The sequence below is a fragment of the Mustelus asterias genome, chromosome 26 (genome assembly GCF_964213995.1).
Source record: "Mustelus asterias chromosome 26, sMusAst1.hap1.1, whole genome shotgun sequence".
In the NCBI taxonomy this organism is placed as follows: Eukaryota; Metazoa; Chordata; class Chondrichthyes; order Carcharhiniformes; family Triakidae; genus Mustelus; species Mustelus asterias.
Window position 1 is genome coordinate 6576386 of NC_135826.1, and position 22245 is coordinate 6598630.

A 22245-nucleotide genomic window follows, 5' to 3' on the forward strand; every position below is an offset into this window, starting at 1 on the left:
ATTTGTCAGTCTTTATATTCTCTAACAAACCTAACACTTCCTCCTTTGTAATGGAGATTTTCTCCAACGGTTCAACACTCCCCTCCGAGACACTCCCAGTCAACACATCCCTCTCCTTTGTGAATACCGACGCAAAGTATTCATTTAGGATCTCCCCTACTTCTTTGGGCTCCAAGCATAAGTCCCCACTTTTGTCCCTGAGAGGTCCGATTTTTTCCCTAACAACCCTTTTGTTCCTAACGTATGAATAAAATGCCTTGGGATTCTCCTTAATCCTGTCTGCCAAGAACATTTCGTGACCCCTTTTTGCTCTTCTAATTCCCCGTTTGAGTACTTTCCTACTTTCTTTGTACTCCTCCAGAGCTCCCTCCGTTTTTAGCTGCTTGGACCTAACATACGCCTCTCTTTTCTTTTTGACCAGTCCCTCAATTTCCCTGGTTATCCACGGTTCTCTGATCCTACCCTTCCTATCCTTCTTTTTTACAGGCACATGCTTGTCCTGTAGCCCTAACAACTGTTCCTTAAAAGACTGCCACATACCAGATGTGGATTTACCCTCAAACAGCCTCTCCCAATCAAGAGCTGCCAATTTCTGCCTGATCCCACTAAAGTTAGCCTTTCCTCAATCCAACACCTTACCCTTGGGACACCACTCATCCTTTTCCAACACTATCCTAAAGGTAACAGAATTGTGGTCACTATTTGCCACATGTTCCCCTACCAAAACTTTGAAGACCTGACCGGGCTCATTCCCCAGTACCAGGTCCAGTATAGCCCCCTCTCTAGTCGGGCTGTCTACATATTGTTCCAACGAACCCTCCTGTACACATTTTACAAATTCCTCCCCATCCAGAGTCCCTGCCCTCAGCGATTTCCAGTCTATACCAGGGAGATTGAAGTCTCCCACTACAACAACCCTATTTTTCCTGCACCTATCCAGTATCTCCTGACATATCCATTCTTCCACTTCCCTTGGGCTGTTGGGGGGCCTGTAGTACACCCCCAACATAGTGACTGCGCCTTTCCTGTTTCTAAGCTCCACCCAGAGTGACTCGTTACACGACCCCTCTGAATTGTCCTCCCTCTGCACCGCTGTAATATGCTCTCCAACTAATACCGCTACTCCCCCACCTCTTTTGGCCCCTCCTCTGTCTCGCCTAAAATACTTGTACCCTGGAATACTCAGCTGCCAGTCCTGTCCCTCTTTCAACCAAGTCTCTGTCACCGCAACCACATCCAAGTTCCTCGTGCGCATTAAGGCCCCAAGTTCATCTGTCTTACCTGCTACGCTCCTTGCATTGAAGTATAAGCACTCCAGACCTCCAGGCCCAGTGAGGTCGTCCTCCCCCAGAGTGCTCTTCTTCTTTGCCAGCCTTGTCCCAGCCCCAAGCTCGTCCCCAGCCTCCACACTTGTAGACCTCTTGTGCTACCAAGAACCAATGATGGTGAAAGCGCCAGATCTCAAAACAAGGGGGCATTTTCTTTAATAATTTTGAGGTGGTTTCTCATTGTTTCCTTGCTGGTTTTCATAAACCATTGTGACAACTTTTATAAATCCTTTACTTTTTCCCCTGGCTCAAATTATTGGCACGAGTGAGCTTTCCAAATGGGAATCTCTTGTATCTGGAAGAAGAGCTATATGAGACATGCCAGCTGATCAGGCTTAATAAAAAGATTCCTTTGTTCACCCACAAGTACCCACATTGGCCAATAGGAATGAACATGCCACAACTTGGCTCATGATTGGTACATGAGGCTAGTTTCGCAAAGTAATTTGGCACAAGAGCCAATGCATGAACACTGTATGAAAGACGGCAAGCCGGGGCTTTGTGTAATAGTGGAAGACAGGTCATAGCGAAATGCAGCACATTCAACATGTCTCTCCCGTTCATTAAGAAAAACAATTCTTCTTGGGATGTGAGCTTTGCTGGCAAGGCCAGCATTTATTCAGTGTCAACTGGAGTAACACGTTCTGGGCATCGGACCTGAAGAAGGATTCACAAGGTTAGTCCCAGGAATGAGGATGAAAAAAAAAGCTGAGGTTATTCTCTGTGGAGGAGAGGAGATCGGATAGAGGTGTTCAAAATCATGAGGGGTCTGGACAGATAAGAGAGGGAGAAACTGTTCCATTGGCAGATGGATCAAGAATCAGAGAACACTGATTTAAGACAATTGGCAAAAGAAGCAACAGCAACATGAGGCAAAACAGGAGACATGAGGAGTGGTTAGGATTGGAATGTATTTCCTAACAGTATGGTGGAGGCAATTTCAACAAAGCCTTCGAAATAGAATTTGATCATTATCTGAAAAGGAAATAAATACAGAGGGGGGGAAATAACAGGGAAGTGGAATTAAGTTGTTTTTGCAGAGAGGCAGTTTGGTTATGGTGAGCCAAATGGCTTCCTTCTGTCCTGGAGCCATTTTATGATCTATTGTCCACCTCAAATTTCTCTTGAGAGGGTGATGGTGAGCTATCTTCGTTAACTTCCATGATGGTGAGCAGCGCAGCTAGGTGGTGAATTCCAGGATTTTGATCCAGCGACAGTGAAGGAACAGTGAGTACCAAGTCAGGATGGTGTACGACTTGGACAGAAACTGGCAGGTGGTGATATCGCCATGTGTCTGCTGAGCTTGTCCTTATAGGTGATAGAGTTGCAGGTTTAGAAGATGCTGTCGAAGGAGGCTAGATGGGTTGCTGCTGTGCACTTTGTACAGAGCACACACTGCAGTCACTGAGTGCCAATCGTGGAGGTAGTGAATGTATAAGATGGTGGATGGGTGCTGAACAAGCTGGCTGCTTTGTGATGGATGATATCGAGTTTCTTGAGTGTTGTTGGAGCTGTAGTCATGCAGGAAAGTGAAGAGTATCTCGTTGCACTCCTGAACTTGTGTCTTGTAAATGGTGGACACTCCTGAACTTGTGTCTTGTAAATGGTGGACATTCTTTGGAAGTCAGGAGCTGAGTCACACATTGCAGAATTCCTAGCTCATGCAAGTGCAGGTCATGCACTTTTAGCTGGAATATTTATATTGCTGGTCTAGTTACCTGGTCAGTGGTAACTCCCAGGATGTTGATGGTGGGGGATTCAGCAATGATAAATCCATTGAACGTCAAGCAGAGATAGATTCTCTCCTGTTGGATATGGTCATTGCCTGGCACTTGTATGGCAGAAATGTTACTTGCTACTCATCAACCCAAGGTTGAATATTGACCAAGTCTTGCTACGGATAGACTGCTTCAATATCTGTGCAGTTGCATATCATACTGAACTCTGCAAAATCATCAATGAATGTTCCCAACTCTGACCTTGTGTTGGAGGAAAGATTATTGATGAAGCATAGGAAATAGGAACATGACACTTAGGAGCAGGAGCTGGCCATTCGGCCTTTCAAACTTGCTCCACTATTCGATAATATCATAGCTGATGCAATTGTGCTCACAACAACAACCCCCTAACCCAGCCATCCCATAATCCTTGACTTCCTTGTCTATAAAAAATCTATCCAATTAGATTAAAAATATTAGAAATAAAAATATTCAATGACCCAGTGTCCAATAGTTTCTGGGGAAGAGACCAATGACCCTCTGAAAAAAAAAATTCTGCTCATCAATTATTTTTAAACTGTCCCCTACTTCTGGTCTCCCCGACAAGGAGTAACATCCTCCCAGTATCAAGTCCCCTCAGTATCTTATGTGTTTCGATACGATCGCCTCTCATTCTTCTAAAGTTCAATGTGTATATGCCCAACTGGTTCAACTTTTCTTCATAAGTCCTTCATCCCAGGGATGAGTTCACCTCAGTGCAGAAGGAGGCCATTCGGCCCATCGAGTCTGCACCCACTCCCTGCCTATCCCCATGTATTTACCCTGGCTAATCCACCTAACCTACACATCTGTGGTCACTAAAGGACAATTTACCATGGTCAATTCACCTAACTTGCACATCAGAACCAGAGCACCCCCAAGGAGAACATGCAAATTCCAAACAGATAGTCACCCAAGGCAGGAATTGAACCCGGGTCCCTGGCGCCGTGAGGCAGCAGTGCTAACCACTGTGCCATCGTGCTGCCCCATGAGTCGAATGAAGCTGGTTGGGCCTAAGGCCCTACCCTGAGGAAATTCTGTAGTTATGTCCTGTGCTGAGATTATTGGCCTCCAGCAACTGCAAACATTTTCCTTTTGGGTTAGATATAACTCCAACCAGTGAAATTTTCCCCTAATTCTAAATGACGTCAATTTTGCCACAGCACCTTTATGCTTCGCTTGGTCAAATGCTGCCTTGAAGTCAAGGGCAGTCACTCTCACCACTTCTAATTTCTATTGAAGTCTGCAAATTGGAGCTAAGCAAATGAGCTGAAGTTGGAAGGTTGTGTACAAACACTCAATTCCATTAAGTTTATCTAAATTTGGATCTAAATTACACTAAGAACAGAAGATCTGGGCCAGTGGCAACAGAGTATTCAACATAGGAGACATCATAACCAAGTTTCACCTTGTCCCCACCTCACTAATACACACAGACACTTACTAACAATGGCATAGTCATCAGGTTTAGGAACTCCAGCCCATTCTCCTACACACTAAAGCTCATTGTAGTACATTAGCTGTTGTTCCAGCTGAAGTTGACTAATTTAGCAGAGAGCAAGAATCAAACTTGGCAGCTTCCTGGTATGTGTGACTCAGCAACTGACTCATTGAAGCATGAAATGTAATTTTGCAGCAAAGGTTTACCAGAATAATACCTGGACTTCAAGGGTTAAGTTACGAGGGGATATTACAGAAACCAGGGTTGCACTTGCTGTTTAAGAATAAGGGATGTTTTGACCCAAGTTTTTAAGATAGTAAGGAGAACAAATAGTGTAGAGGGAAACTATTTCCACTAGTTTGGGAGTCCGTGACTAGAATTAAAATTAGATAGGAATTAGAACTAGATTGGAATTAAAATAAAATTAGAGCCAGATCTTTCAGGAGCAAAATAAGAAAGCGATTCTACACACAAGTAGAAGTTTGGAACTCTCTTCTACAAACTGGAATTCATGTTAGATCAATTGTAAATATTAAACCGAAGGTTTTTGTTATTCAAAATTATTAAGGGGTAAAGGTGGGTATATGGAGTTAGGTCACAGAACAGCTCAGATTTCAATGAATGGTGGAACAGGCTCGAGGGGCTAAATCGTTTACATCTGTTCCTGTGTTTCTGACTCTAGACCCGAAGGGAATACAGTTGTTGTGCTTATCTGGCTGGCTATGCTTAAAATCTGGTCTGTAGAGTCAACCAACTATTTAGTAAGTCTTTTAAGACCTTAAGAATGACTCTGTACCATATCCAAGAACCGTTTAGCATTAAAACAAATCTTTACATTTTAGTACTTTGCAATCTGATGGAAAAATCTATTTCTCTTTCAGTCATTAAAAGGGGAAATATAACATTTCTGAGGGGGGTAAGTGCACTGGACCCCCCAGTCCAGCAAGGTGCCCTGTTCAATTTGTTTAATTAGTTGATCTCAGCCGCAACAGGAGTAGGGAACAATTCAGCCAAACTCAATGAGGTGATTTTTACCCCCATACTGGTGATTTGGGGTGAGGTGAGATTTAAAAGTTTAAAAGAATATGAAACCCAAACGAAACCCACCTTCAACCTGCCCACTTCTGGGATTAACAAAGTTGAGGGACAGGGGATGGGCAGTCAGCCTTTTCCCAAGAGGGGAATTGGCTACTTCAATATTACCTCAGAACAAAGGCCTCAAATTAAACTTCCCTTTTGAGTTTAACCCTGGCCAGTCCAGTTTCTTTGGCCTCTGTTTGCCATGGGTGCAAATGACAAGGGCGCAAAATCTCACGGGGACAGAAATTGAGATTCACATCAGTGAGATCTTATGATGCAATTGTCACCATCTCCCTGCAGACAGTTTTTTCCTGCACCCTCTCCAATGCCGTCTCATCTCATCCCTCCTAAAGTGTGGCGCCGAGAATTGGACACAATGAACCAGATTTGTGTGGAATCATGGAGACTCTGTAAGATACAGGAGAGGATATGTGTGCTTACAGGAGTGTCCAGGACTTGTGATTCCACAAGACCACAAGATATAGGAGCAGAATTAGGACTTTAGAAGGATGAGGTGGGATTTCATTGAAACTTACAGAATAATAAAAGGCCGGGATAGAGTGGATATGGGGAAGAGATTAGGATCTGAGGGCACAGCCTCAGAATAAAGGCACAACCCTTTGGAACTGAGATGAGGAGGAATTTCTTCAGCCAGAGGCTGGTGAATCTATGGAATTAATTGCCACAGAAGGCTGTGGAGGCCAGGTCATTGAGTATATTTAAGACAGAGATATATAGGTTCTTGATTGGTAAGGGGGTCAAAAGTTATGGGGAAAAAAATGGGAGAATGGGGTTGAGAAACTTATCAGCTATGATTGAATGGTGGAGCAGACTCGATGGGCTGAATGGCCTAATTCTGCTCCTATGTCTTGTGGTCTTGTGGATTCACAGGTTCTGGACACTCCTGTAAGCACCCACATCCTCTCCTGTATCTTACATTAAGGAGAATGCCCAAACAGTTAAAGATTTAATTTTATCACAGTGTAACCCAAAGGGATAACAATAGGACCCCTTGTAATCTGAATTCGATATTGGGTCTCCGGCATGTGACCTCACGTGTTCTTCTCCAATATTTAAAAAAATGCACTGACTTATGCTTCATAGACATGAGGCTGAATCCACAACCTAGTTCATTTGTAAAAAGGAAGACTTACATTTATATAGCATCTTTCATGATGTCCCGATGATGTTTACACAAATTAAGGACTTTTGAAGTGTCACCTTTGCTGTAATATAGGAAACACAGCAACAAATCTGCACAAAGCAAGATCTCACAGACAGCAGTGAAGTCAATGAGAATGATAAATGGTGGCCAGATCACTGGAGAGAGCTCCCCTTGCTCTCTCGCGAATAGTGTCATTGCTTACATCCACCCTGAGAGGCCAGAAGGGGTTTCAGTTCAACACTTCATCTGAAAGACAGCATCTCCAACAGTCCTGCATTCTTTCAGTGTTGCACTGAAGTGTCAGCCTATATTTTGTGCTCAAGTCTTTAGAGTGGAACTTGAGCCCACAACTTTCTGATTCAGAGGCAGAAGTGTCACAATTGTTAGGCCTTTGATTGTTGTATGAACAAAAATATGTATACTTATTCACAGCACAGTATGACCGGGATTTTCTGGCCCCATCGTGGTGGGAGCCGCACAAGAGGTTTCACTGACTTTCAGCTGGGACTGGACAATCCTGGCGGTGGGTGGAGCTGGACAATACTGGCCACAGGCGGGGCTGGAGAATCCCACCCTGTGACTTGGGGATTTTCCGCTCCCATTTGCAGGGGCGGGAAATCCAGTGGAAGTCCCAAAATGTTATTTACGCTGACGGGGTTTCCTGTTGATTGTCCCCCTCCCCTGTGTAGAATAAGAAGATTCCACCCCGTATTAATACTCTTGGTAAGTGAAACAATGAAATATGTCACACCATTAGTAGGCTTACTTAAGTTTCTCAAGTCAGTCTTATTACTGAACTCAATCAGTTCTCCCTGGGCTTAATTTGGTCTCTCTTACACAAAGGACTCTGCCCCTTATCTCCATTTCTAGATCTTTCACTAAACTGAATTGTGCAAGTTCTATTGTCGATCTGTTTTATTAATTTGATGCTGACCACAATAGGTTGGGGGAGCATTGAGAGACGGTCAACCCACCTTCTTTCCCAGTGTTGATTTGCCCGTCAGCCTGTCACTAAAGCCTGAGACCATCTTCCTCCCAAGAGCAGCCTCTTGGCTGAGAATCCTGGATGCATCTTGCAGGACAGACAACACCTGTGGAGAAAGGAAGAAATGTTTATGCTTCAGGATTTGTCAAAATTGGAAGATATTGCAGGCAAACAGTTTATTCGCAGGATGTACAAATGATAAAAACAATGTAAAAGGGTTGTATGGAGAATAGAAGATGGTTAAATGATGGAAGTGATGATAGCATTAGAAAAATGGGGGCATGATGAGAAAAAGAGAAGGCAGATAAATGATCCAGAAAAAGTGGGAATAGCTTCAGCAGGATAGCTAGGTGGAGTAAGATGCAGAGTAGAGCAGGTCCCCATGGCTCAAGAGTATTCAGGAAGAAAAAGTTAGGTTGACACCAGGATTGAAGACTACCCTGGAGCAGTGAACCCTCGGGGAATTCCCATCTGAAGAACAAACTCACTCCATCTCCAATCCAACCCATCCTAGATTACCAGCAACTACTGCCAGAGAAGCAAAATTGTGGTGCAGTGAACAGTGACTCTGCCTCTGAACCAGAAACTCCGGGTTCGATCCCAACTCAGGATATGATGGCCAAGGAAGGTACGTTCAAAATGCAAAATACTAAACAGGTTTAGTATCTGCCAGCAAAATTTTCTAATACATGGCAGGCATAACAGCAGGAAAGATTCCTGATCAGCCGTGTGATAGAAAGAAAGTTGGATCCTGAATCATCACTACCCATAGCGGACTACAACATGCATGTAAAAATATATGCTGCCACAGAAACTTGGGACTTTCTGCATGAACTGAAACCCACCATCATTGCCAGAGAGAAAATGGGAATATGCTTAAACTCTGAAGTTGTTAAAGTCAACTCTGGGCCAGATTTTGTTGCCAAAATAAAGGTGAGGCTAATGATGCTCACGGTCATTTGTGTATAAAGGATACAGCAACTTCATATGAGATGCAATTGCTCAGTTCAACAGCAATTTCCAACAGCTGCTGTCAGAGTTGCTTGTAATAGACCCCACATTTGTAGTGGTTAATTTTCAGTGGCAGAGAGGTTGATTGGCAGTAAGCAACAATTATTGTGACATTAAAAGGTATATTTGAGGAAACGACAAGGTAACTTTCATGTTTAGTTCTACCACAAAAATATGTCAACTTCACAACATCAATGCATGTCAATGTGGATCCAGATAGTTAGACCCAGTTTTCAAAAGTGAAGAGGTGCAATTCAGAGCCCAGTTTTTGTATATTACCATTTATCATAGAAATCATAGAAACCCTACAGTATAGAAAGAGGCCACTCGGCCCATCGAGTCTGCACCGACCACAAACCCACCCAGGCCCTACCCCCATATCCCTACATATTTACCCACTAATCCCTCTAACCTACGCATCTCAGAACACTAAGGGCAATTTATTTTAGCATGGCCAATCAACCTAACCCGCACATTTTTGGACTGGACATTTTTGGACATTTAACCATGCATCTACACCTCGGCTGTACCACTTCTCCATGTATGACAGCAAGGTGTCATTAGTTTCATTACTACTTTGACAGCAAAACCTAGGCCAATGATGGAGATATTAAAATGTCAAACTTCAATATTTTTAACGTTTTTTTTACTTTTCCTTCCAAACTCTTTTTATTTTTTCTGTCTTTTAATCCAACCTTTCTTTTCCTCTTTCAATTTCTCTTTCTGCACCTGATTTGACATTGAATTGATCCACTCTGATTCACGCTTCCTTCACAGTCTACGCACCGGTCATTTCTCAATTCTTCAATCTGATTGGTTGAGAAGGTACCTTGCTGGTTGCCCTGTTCACTCAAGGCCAGTTACCAGCTTCCCTAACTGTGACGCACTTTCAGTAACTTAGTGGGAAAAAATGTTTTGAACTGGAGGATTTGGGGCAACTCTACTGAATGGCAGAAGCTGTTAAATGCTCTGTGACAGAAAATTGGACCAAGTATTTATGTGCCAAGATGATGAGGGATGAATTCTCCCAAGTGTCATAATGGTGAGAATAATGAAATGATCCACACCGGTCTCTCGGGCATGCTCTGCACCGCAATCCTCCCACATCAGTCACTTTTTTGGAGAATTGGATCTTTTTCACCGGTACACCTAGCATTAGAGTGTTTGGGCGCCATTTTGCATGGCCTAAGATCTCACAATGCACTGGGTGACACCTCTCCCTCCTGCCATTGACATTGGACCCCCCCACCCCATCATCAACATGTGCCCCCATCCTTTCGCCAACATGGGTCGCTGACATCGAGGCATAAGGGCCCTCCCGATTGTTCCTCCATCATGAGCCCCAACATGCCCCTCCATCATGGCCTTCAACATGCACCCCATCATGACCTTCTCTGTTTAGCCCCACTATTGTCACCCCCACTTAGATGCCACCCCCTTGGCACTGCCCCGGCACATTGGCGGTGCCCAACTGGAACTGCTGGGCTATCTGGTGGCCACTGCCAGTGTGCCAGGTGGGCCCCACCAGGTGGGCACTGCCCGATGGGCACTGCCTGGCCATGTTCCTATCCATCCGGTGCTTCCAAGGACCTCCGAGCCTCCCAGCATGACCATCATGTCAATTCTTGGCTGTGATTCTTGTTGTTATTGTGCTGTACCCGAAGGCTGGAGAATTCCGTGCATTGGAAATTGAATGGGCTGTGCATATTTAAATGCTATTTTAAATATGTTAATCCGCCTCACGCCCGTTCTGGGCGCGATCCGGTTCGCGCCGTTAGAAAGGAGCCGGAAGAATCACAAACTATTTGGCGCTGGGCACGAAACCGATTTTTAGGCTCAGAGGCTATTCCCCGGGATTGATGTAATCCGCGCCAGGCGTGGCGAGATTGGAGAATCGCCCCCGAGGTGCTGTACCTTGTGCTTCTTGTCAGGTACCCAATGCCGGGTTTATATGAATAGGGCAGGTTCCAGCAATAATAGATGGGAAGGTTTGGAGTAAGTCCAAAAATAAAGTAACAATTAGTTGTGCAATGTGTCTTCAATACCTAACTTATTAACATAGTTGTTAACATGTCTCAGCAGCTGAAGCATGTAAGCTGGAGGAGGATTTGAACCAGTTTAATTCAAGCAAAATCAGAGGATGCTGCTGGAAAGACTCAGCAATGAGCAATAAATGCTGGTTTAGCCAACAACGCCCATATTCAATGAAGGAACAAAAAAAAGGAGAAAATTCAGTCACACTTCCATTTTAATCATAGAATCCTACAGTGCAGAAGGAGGCCTTTTTGACTGATCGAGTCTGCACCGACCCTCTGATAAAGCATTTTCCCAAGGCCTATCCCCGTAACCTCACGTATTTACCCTGCTAATCCCCTAACCTACACGTCTTTGGACAATAAAGGCAATTTAGCATAGCCAATCCAACTGACCTGCACATCTTTGGACAATAAAGGCAATTTAGCATAGCCAATCCCACTAACCTGCACATCTTTGGACTGTGGGTTGAAACTGGAGCACCCGGAGGAAACCCAGTCTGACACGGAGAGAGTGTGCAAACTCCACCCAGACAGTCACCCGAGGGCAGTATTGAAACCAGGTCCCTGGCGCTGTGAGGGCAGCAATGTTAAGTACTGTGCCAACATGTCACTCTTAAATGGGGCCCTTTCACATGCGTGGAGACTGTGACATTGGTCCCGATAGAATTAATTCCTGGGCTTCCTCTGGACTGCAAGTAAATGAAAGGACGGGTGGAATTTTCCAGTCCTGCTAGTGACAGGAATTATGGCAGGCGGTACTGGAAAATTTAGAGCAAGGTCAAAAGTTGAAAATCTGCTGGCAGGAAAACAAGTTGCAATCTTCCCCTCAGCACATTCATAGTGGGGTCATGATGGGTCACCTTTCCAGCTGGTGAACATCGGAATCATAATTTGCAAGTCATGAGTGCTCATTAACAGGTTGGAATCTTGTGCCCTCGTGAAATCATCTGCCTCGACGGCGGGAGATCAGCCTGTTCTGTTTCCCGATCTGCAAAAGTGGTGTGTACCAGGTGTGTGAGATCTCTTTCATTTACCTGCCACTGGACTCCACCTTCACCATTCGCACCATTCTTCTCCCGGGTGCTGTATATCGCGCAGCAGATGGCACGCGCTCAAAGTTGGGTGGGGGGGGGGGGGGGCAGGTTGAAACACATGAAGGGAAGATATGGGGGGGTCAAGAGGCAAGGTCCAAGGTGGGTGGAGTATGGGGAAGGGCAGCTTTGCAAGGAGGGGTTCCGAATGCCTTTTAATTATGATGCCCGGACATGACAGTGTGGCGGTCAACTTCCTGCCCAAACCGCCATGAGATTCAACATGAATCTCACAGCTGCTAAGTTCGTTTGATGAATGTCGCATTATTCAGCGGGTTTACCCGCTATGCTGTACACAAGAGGCCCTCTGACCTCCCGTGCCCGCTATGGGACTTAGTCGCAAAACATGGCTCCTGAAAAACGCAGCAGCTGAGAGGATGAGAATGGAGACCCTCAATTGAGAATCACAGGGGAAGGAAAAGCAGTTCAAAACATCCTCTGATTTGATCCAGTCTCACTGAGACAAAGCAGAATTTATTTCAGTTTAAATTCTATAATAAGTGCCCTGTTATCTCGACCGAAAACTAGGGTGACACTTCAGTGCAGCACTGAAGGGGTTCAACACTAGTTGATGTACCGACTTTCACCTGCATGTGAAACTGAGGTCCAATATCTGTACTCCCATCAAGCATGGGTCTCCAGTCAAAGCATGGCGGGCACAGTCAATGGATTTATCTAGAATTCAAATGATATCTATTGCGGAATTGTGGAAACTTAGATTGATGAAAAGCACTGAGCAAGATACCAAAAATCAGACTCTCTCTATGCAAAGGAAGCTTGACTGGCATGCATTTTGCCGTGAGTATGAAGAAGCTTCAAGGAACTATTGGCCAAAGAGCCTCTTAATATAAAAGATACAAAAGATGGGCCTTTGATGAATGGAAAGTGTCTGATTTCTTGTTACCTCAAAAAACACAACCTGCATCTGCCTCAAGATGCAAAGCCCTGTATAATATGCCCTGCCTTTTGACTTCGGAAGTGCAGGCCCCGTGGCACTATCATTGGCTTGAGGTTGCTGTGGTTGCCACAGTGATAGAGGCGTCTGAGCTGCACTCCAGTGACTCATTCCAGGCTCAAGTTTCTGGCAGTGTCAAATGTTCTTATTCATGTGTGTCTGCGTCACAATCACACATGGAAAGAAAATACAAGGCACAGTAATCAAGGGGACAGAATGCATGGGATACCACACTGATCTATTAAAAATACACAGGGAAATCCTCCAGTATCTCAGATAGAGAACGCATGTGGTGCTGATCCACACAACAATTGCTTCACAGAGCGTAATCCAACATAAATGAATATCCAGGTGACTAAAATCTAGGTTTTAAGGAGGGCCTCAAAGTAAGAGCTGAAGAGGTGATAGGTATAGGGAAGGAATTTCAGAGCTTCAAGCTTAGACAGCTGAAGACACAGCTGCCAATTATGGGGGGAGGAAGTTGGTGAGGGGGTGGGTAGCAGACTAGATGAGAGGCCATGTCTGGAGGAACGCAACATAAGAAGGGCTATGTCCAATTGGCCTCAGAACTACTTGTCTGGCAGGGCAGAAATCAATCAAACATTTCACTCCAATTGGTATGTAGTGATCCAAAGTCAGCAAACTCTCTCACTCTAAATTTTATTTATTCATTCTTGGGAAGTTGGCTCCACTGGCCATGACAGCATTGATTGGCTATCCCTAATTGCCCTTGAGAAGTTGGTGGTGAGCAACTTTCTTGAACTGATGCAAGCCATGTGGTGTAGGTGCACCCACAATGCTGTTAGGGAGTTCCAGGATTTTGACCCAGCAATGGTGAAGGGACGGCGATATATTTCTAAGTTAGGATTCTGTGGCATAGAGGGGAACTTGCAGGTGAGAGTGTTCCCATGCATCTGCTGCCCTTGTCCTTTTAGCACACTTGGGTCCTGGGTTTGGGAGGTGCAAACTAAAGAGTTATGGTGAGTTGCTGCAGTGTATCTTGTAGATAGTACCCAGTGCTGCCAGTGTGCCTCGGTGGTGGAGGGAGTGAATGTTTAAGGTGGTGGATGGGGTGTCAGTCAAGTGGGCTGCTTTGTTCTGGATGGTGTTGAACTTCTTGAACATTGTTGGAGCTGCACTCAGCCAGGCAAGTGGAAAGTTTTCCATCACAAAAGCTTTGGGGTTAGGAAGGTGAGTTACTCTCCACAGAATTCCAAGCCTTGATCTGACCTGTTCTTGTAGTCACAGAATTTATATGGTTGGTCCAGTTACATTTCTCGTCAATGGTAACCTCCAGTATAGTTAGATAGTTGGGATTTGATGCGCGTCAATTGAACACGAGGCACGAAGCTTCGGTAACAGAAGGCTTTTATTGTCTAACAATGGAACTAATAGAACGTAAGTACACCATCCCAGACTGACGAGGTCCCGCCCGAGCAGGGGGTCTTATACCTCTCCCAGGAGGCGGAGCCCGACTGGGATGTGCCACAACAGCAACAACCACAGGTGTATTAATCCCACCCTAGCCCAACAACAACATTAGAACAACCCCACAGTGGGAACCAACGATGGTTCACCACATTCACCCCTCCTTTGAGAACAAAGGCCGGCGGGGTGCGAAAACAGACTAAAATGTCAACAGATTATAAGTCCAGACGGTCTGGAGGACCGCACCGTCGTTGTGACCTCCTCAATACCGGCGGTGACACCGGAGCAGGTGCTTGCGGTGGCGTTCTCTCCAAAACAGCGTCCGGCTGTCCTCTTGCGGACTCACGGGCCGGTTGACCCTGATGAAGCGGTAGTGCAGGGGATCCCGGTACATTCTGCGATGGCGCCGATCTCCGGGTCTCAGGCAAGCTGTACAGTGGAGTATAACTGTTATGCACTGGTCCCGGTGCTGACCGCGCCACGTCCGGGGGAGAAATAAGAGATAGGGGATTCGTGACTGGGGGTATGGGAGCGACAGGAGTTGCTACGTCCCCTGCGGGCGCCAGGTCTCGGATCGAGACTGTGTCCTCTCGCCCGTCAGGATATGCCACATAGGCATACTGAGGGTTGGCGTGGAGGAGGTGGACCTGTTCGACCAAGGGGTTGGACTTGCGGGCCCTTACATGTCGCCGCAGAAGGACGGGTCCTGGGTACGTCAACCAGGCTGGTAAAGATATCCCCGAGGACGACTTCCGAGGGAATGAGAACATCCTCTCGTGGGGAGTAGCATTGGTTGCCGTACACAGGAGGGAGCGAATGGAGTGAAGCGCATTTGGGAGGACCTCCTGCCAATGGGAGACTGGAAGGCCTTTGGACTTCAGCGCCAATAGGACAGCCTTCCAGACTGTAGCATTCTCTCTTTCCACCTGTCCATTACCCCTAGGGTTGTAACTCGTGGTCCTACTAGAGGCAATCCCATATGAGAGCAGGAATTGCCTCAAGCCATTACTCATGAACGATGAGCCCCTGTCGCTATGGATATAGCTGGGGTACCCGAACAGGGTAAAAAGATCACGGAATGCCTTGATCACCATGGCAGTCGACGTGTCCGCGCAGGGGACAACAAACGGGAACCGGGAGTACTCGTCTATTATGTTCAGAAAGTACACGTTCCGATCTGTTGAGGGAAGGGGGCCCTTAAAATCCACACTCAGCCTCTCGAAGGGGCGAGTGGCCTTGACCAAATGTGCCCGGTCAGGTCGGTAAAAGTGCGGTTTGCATTCCGCGCAAATCCGACAGCTCCTTGTCACCGACCTGACGTCCTCCACCGAGTAAGGCAGGTTGCGGGCTTTGATAAAGTGGTAGAGCCGGGTGACCCCAGGATGGCACAGGTCATTATGGAGGGCGTTCAAGCGATCCTCCTGCATAGTAGCGCATGTTCCGCGCGAGAGGGCATCCGAGGGCTCATTGAGTTTCCCTGGACGATACATGATATCGTAGTTATAGGTGGAGAGTTCAATTCTCCACCGCAAGATCTTATCATTCTTGATCTTGCCCCTCTGCGTGTTGTTGAACATGAACGCCACGGACCGCTGGTCCGTGATCAGGGTGAACCGCTTCCCCGCCAGGTAATGGCGCCAGTGTCTGACAGCCTCCACAATGGCCTGGGCCTCCTTTTCCACCGCTGAATGCCGAATTTCGGGGCCTTGGAGGGTGCGGGAAAAAAACGCGACGGGCCTGCCTGCCTGGTTTAGTGTGGCGGCCAGGGCGAAATCAGATGCATCGCTTTCCACCTGAAAAGGGATGGATTCGTCTACCGCGTGCATCGTGGCTTTCGCGATGTCGTGTTTCAATTCCTTGAAGGCCAATTGGGCCTCTGGCGTGAGTGGAAAAGTCGTGGACTTAATAAGCGGACGGGTTTTGTCCGCGTAGTTGGGGACCCACTGCGCATAATAGGAGAAGAAGCCTAGGCATCTCCTCAGTGCTTTTGCGCTAGCGGGCAAGGGAAGTTCAGCAAGGGGGCGCATACGGTCGGGATCAGGGCCAATGACCCCGTTTTCCACCACGTATCCCAGGATGGCTAACCGGCGCGTACGGAATACACACTTCTCCCTGTTGTAGGTCAAATTCAGGCGAGATGCAGTGCGTAAAAAGTTCTGGAGATTTGTGTCATGGTCCTGCTGATCATGGCCGCAGATGGTGACATTATCCAGGTATGGGAAGGTAGCCCGCAGCCTGTTCTGGTCCACCATTCGGTCCATAGCACGCTGGAAGACCGAGACCCCATTGGTGACACCAAATGGAACCCTAAGAAACTGATACAGACGACCATCCGCCTCAAAGGCCGTGTAGTGTTGGTCCTCTGGGCGAATGGGGAATGTAGGCGGACTTAAGGTCTATGGTGGAGAACACCCGGTACTGCGCAATCTGATTGACCATATCAGATATGCGCGGGAGGGGATACGCATCCAGCTGCGTATATCGATTAATGGTCTGACTGTAATCAATGACCATCCGGGGTTTGTTCCCGCTCTTGACCACCACAACCTGTGCTCTCCACGGACTAACACTGGGCTGTGTGATCCCTTCTTTGAGGAGTCGCTGAACCTCAGATCTGATGAAGATCCGATCTTCAGTGCTGTAACGCCTACTTTTAGTAGCGATGGGCTTGCAGCCTGGTACCAGATTCTTGAATAAAGAGGGTGTGGTGATCTTTAATGTAGAAAGATTGCATGAGGGGCGCTTTGGACAATTTGGAGACTGCAGCTGCTCCCCTACTGTCAGCGAAGGGAGTGGCCCACCGTACTGTAGGATCACACTCTTCATGTGGACCATAAAGTTTAGTCCGAGGAGAATTGGTGCGCAAAGATGCGGCAACACAAGGAGCCTGAATCGCTTGTAAATTGTGCCTTGCACTTTCAAGGTTACCACACAACGTCCTAGCACAGGGACAGACCGGGACCTTGATGCCATAGAGATTGTCTGTTTGGCAGGTTGAATCTGGAGTCCACACCTCTTTACAGTGTCAGGGTGAATAAAGCTCTCAGTGCTCCCGCTGTCAAACAGACAATAAATTGCACGACCATTTACCTCTATATCCATCATTGAACAGTCAAGCCTGTGGTGCTTAGCCTGGTTCAGGGTGATCGACGCCACCGTTGGTCCTTGAACGTCACTGCAGGCAGCTGAGGTCGACGCTGAGGACCCCTGCTGGTCGCTCCTGGTCATCGTCGACCAAAATGGCCGCCCCCATGAATCGCACATGGTTGAGGGCGCCAAGCGTAGCGACTCCTGGTGGTCATCCTCCTCCGACTCCGTCGACCACAATGGCGTCATCCTGGACTCGCACGTGGACGAACCCCGTGGGTACTTCGACGTCGATGGTGACGATCCCCGTTCCGAAGGGTCACAGGCTGCACTGCCGTTCTTGGGCTTCGATCTGCACACCTTCGCATAGTGCCCCTTTTTACCGCATTGGTTACAGACCACCGCTTTAGCGGGACACTTTTGTCGTGGATGCTTGGCTCCTCCGCAGAAGTAGCACCGCGGGCCGCATGGGGCTGCAGCCGTCGTCGGGTCTACATGGGAGCACGCCATAACACTGCACTTCGAGCCCGTGGGGCGAGGAGGGATTTGCGACTGCTCCTGCCACGTTGTCTCCACGTGGTCCTCTGGATACAGGACCAAGCTCTTTGAAGCCGCCTCAAGCATTTCAGCCAATTCCATAGCTTGGGTCAGGTTGAGATTCCCCTTTTCTAGCAGCTTGAGACGGATGTATGAAGACCCTACCCCTGCCACAAACGCATCTCAGGCGAGGTCATACATGTACTGCTCAGCCGACACAGCTTTGCAGTCGCAGCCCCTGGCAAGCTGCAAGAGCTCATTGGCGTAATCCTCCATGGTTTCGCCCGACTGCCGACGTCGTGTAGCGAGGAGGTAACAAGCGTGGATCTCGTTGGGAGGTTTCGTGTAGCGCTTTTTTAAAAGCTCGAGGGCCCTCGGGTAAGTGGTGGCCGCACGGATCGCGAGGTAGACTGTGTCGCTTACCCTCGCATGGAGGACCCGGAGTCTGTCATCATCTGTGGTGACCGCTGCGGAGGCTGCCAGGTAGTCCTCAAAACACTTCAGCCAGTGGTTGAAGGTGTTAGAAGCGCCCACCGCACGTGGATCCAGCGTCAGACGTTCTGGCTTTAGGATTTGCTCCATACTCTCCTTTCCGTCGAGAGCTTAGTGTTAGACAATAAAATTGATGCGCGTCAATTGAACACGAGGCACGAAGCTTCGGTAGCAGAAGGCTTTTATTGTCTAACAATGGAACTAATAGAACGTAAGTACACCATCCCAGACTGACGAGGTCCCGCCCGAGCAGGGGGTCTTATACCTCTCCCAGGAGGCGGAGCCCGACTGGGATGTGCCACAACAGCAACAACCACAGGTGTATTAATCCCACCCTAGCCCAACAACAACTTTAGAACAATCCCACAGTGGGAACACCCTAGCCCAACAACAACATTAGAACAATCCCACAGTGGGAACCAACGATGGTTCACCACAGGATTTAATGATGGTAATGCCATTGAATGTCAAGGGGAGATGGTTAGATTCCTTCTTCTTGGAGATGATCATTGCCTGCCACTTGTGTGGCACAAATACCACTTGCCACTTATCAGCCCAAGCTTTAATCTTGTCCAGATCTTGCTGCATATGGACACAGGCAGCTTCAGTATCTGATGAGTTGTGAATGATGTTGAACATTGTGCAATCATCAGCGAACATTCCCAATTCCGAGGGAATGCCATTGATGAAGCAGCTAAGATGGTTGGGCCTAAGACACTACCATGAGAAACACCTGCAGTGATATCCTGAGATGCCTAATCTCTAACAACCACAACCATCTTGTGTTGTGCAAGGTATGACTTCAATCAGTAGAGAGTTTCCCCGTTTATTTCCACTGACTCCAGTTTTTCTAGAGCTCCTTGATAGCATACTTGGTCAGATGCTCTTTCGGAGAGTCAGTGGCAACTTGATGGGCTGAATGGTCTCTTTCTGCACTGTAGAGATTCTGTGATAGCACTAAGGACAGAGAGCCTCAGCTGATTCTGTTCTCCCCCCTCATCACTAGCTCCCCCCTCCTCTCCGACCACCCTCCACTTTAACCCAGGGATACTGGTGTCTTGTTGTAGCCTCCCCAATGCCTAAACCAATGGCTAATGTTTACATCTGGGAGGGAAAAATAGGAATCGGAATTGTTTCTGATCGGGACTTTGGCCTCTGGGGTCAAGAAGTCACTCTTTGGAATTTTCATGGAGTTGCTATCGTAATTGACGTAGAGAAGGTTCCATGTGCAGTTAAGGGCAGTGGGCCAGCTATCACAGCTTGTGGGCCGATTGGAGACCTTCATGCTTGAGAGCAGTAGCAGGTTGCAGTAGAGCGTAAATAATTGTGATAAGAATGAAGGAAGAAAAAACAGGAATTGAGCACAAAATATTGGACATTAAAAGATCTGAGTTTTATTTTTTTTAAATGGACACAAACATAAAGATGGCTGAGAATGTGCGCACAAGGCACTGGCTTGTACTGCGGGGAGGTTCTGTTAGGGACAATGGAACCCTCTGTTTCCAGAGAAGATACTTCTAAAAGCATCCAAAAACAGGTGACCATCTCCGGTAAAGACAAAGGGACATAATGGCCGTTGCATTTCAAGACATCCTGTCTGTAATGCCGAGATGGAATTGTGGATTCTGCTTTCCCCTTGGAATATACAAACAATGGGTTAAAAGCCAGCTGAAAGTGCTGGACCAGGATCTGTCTATGTGCGTTTTGTGGGGGCGGCACGGTAGCACAGTGGTTAGCACTGCTGCTTCACAGCTCCAGGGACCTGGGTTCGATTCCCGGCTTGGGTCACTGTCTGTGTGGAGTTTGCACATTCTCCTCGTGTCTGCGTGGGTTTCCTCCGGGTGCTCCGATTCCTCCCACAGTCCAAAGATGTGCGGGTTGGGTTGATTGGCCATGCTAAAAAATTGCCCTTAGTATCCTGGGATGCGTAGATTAGAGGGATTAGTGGGTAAATATGTAAGGATATGGGGATAGGGCCTGGGTGGGATTGTGGTCGGTGCAGATTCGATGGGCGGAATGGCCTCTTTCTGTGCTGTAGGTTTTCTAAGATTCTTACTAAGATAAGCAAATAAAAGTTCTTCACACTGAACGTGTGTGACACAGTAACAAAAATAGCCAGCAATGCCCCTGCAAAATAGCCATTTTTGCAGGTATATCTTGAATCTCTCTCTCTGTCTGACTGTAGAAGTCAGTTCCAACCGGCAAAACTATCACAACCAAAAAGAGAACTGGTAAGTTTCTCTGCCAAACCACAGAACACAGGAATCAAAAACCCAACTATTTGCCAACTGAAGTCAACTCCACCAGAATCTCAACGAATCATCTGTCTACCGAGTTCAACTCCACCAGAATCTCAAATCATAATGGTTGTACATTTCATCATCTAGTCCTCGTGAGTCAAGGACTGTTCTGTAAACCTTTTTATTTCTATTTATATACTTTGGACTCAGGTCTCACTTTTAATCTGTAAGACTATAGATGCATGTGTTTTACCATTTTTCTCCTTGCCTTTTGATAGTTAATAAACTCACTCTATCTAAACTCAAGGAACCCCAGTTAAATTGGCTCCTTTTAAAACATAACTATTGGGTCTGGTAAAGGTACCCACGGGAAAGGAACTTTGTTCGATTAAACCTATGTTACTACCAGAAGAGGGTGGGTTAAATACAATACACAGAGCTAGTCAACCCTCCACTGAGTTTGTAATAATTTGTGGGTATCCCAGGCAGACGGTGACAAATCAAGGGGGTCTCGCCCCGATCAACAACTTTGGGTAACCTTTCTTGGGAGGTAGTCATAAAAAATTGGAGCGCTTGTCCAAGATTGAAACTAAATTGGGGGCTCGTCCCAATATTGTTCCTACAGAGGGTAACAAATTGGAGATTCTGGATGGGATTTTCCAGCTGCACTTAATAAAGTAGTTTATTTATTAGTCACAAGTAAGGCTTACCACAATGAAGTTATTGTGAAATTCCCCAAGTCGCCACATTCCAGTGCCTGTTCAGGTCAATGCACCGAACCAGCAAATCTTTTAGATTGTGGGAGGAAACCGGAGCACCCAGAGGAAACCCACACAGGCACAGGGAGAATGTGTAAACTTCACACAGACAGTGACCCAAGCTGGGAATTGAACCCGGGTCCCTGGTGCTGTGAGACAGCAGTGCTAACCACTGTGCCACCGTGCCGCTTGCCCCAAAACTGGAAAATCCCGCCTGAGGTCAACGGACCTTTGCAAGGTCCGCCCCACTCCCTCCGCCCACTACAATTCCTGTGGCGGGTGGAACGGGAAAATTCCCCCATCTGTGTCCAGGATTTGTTACCACAGAGGGAACAAACAATTAGAATTGGAAATGTATATTTTCTTTTTAAATCCAATTTTTAAAAACTGCAAAAAGACTTTCTTGAGTCTGTACTGTTAAACTATAAAGATGTCCATTCTTGATGCAAATGCTTTCCTAGAGGAGGATTTTAATGTTCCTTCCCTCGAAGGGTTAAAAGAGCTATCTTGGCACTTAGCCCCTTGAAAGTGAAATCAATAGTATTTCAAGGCGTGTTTGGAAAATTACTTCACAATCTTAAATCAAGGCCACAAAAGGAAATAGAATTGCTGAGAATACAGCTAGAACTCCAAGAATTGGGAAGAGGGAAAGAACGGAAGCTTTCCAAAGAGAGAGAGGGGAGAAGGAGGAAGCTTTCCAGAGAAGGATATGTGAATTAGACAGGGAGATAGTGGCACATAAGGCATCCTGTAAAATAATACTCTGGAGCAGTCGGGAAAATTGCTCGAGTCCAAATAAACTAATAGGGCTTGAGAGAACCAGCAAGGGTCTATAGGAATACAAAGAACCCATA

At 46.8% G+C, this 22245-nt stretch overlaps 1 protein-coding gene across 2 annotated transcripts in view; it reads right to left on the bottom strand.

Moving 5' to 3' along the window:
• LOC144479447 (beta-1,3-galactosyl-O-glycosyl-glycoprotein beta-1,6-N-acetylglucosaminyltransferase-like) overlaps positions 1-22245 on the bottom strand; it is a 107804-nt gene that overhangs the window by 29423 nt on the left and 56136 nt on the right. For both annotated transcript variants that reach the window (XM_078198125.1, XM_078198126.1), the window contains exon 3: positions 7746-7862. The gene's annotated coding sequence lies outside the window, so the exon portion shown is untranslated. The remainder of the gene's footprint in view (positions 1-7745; positions 7863-22245) is intronic.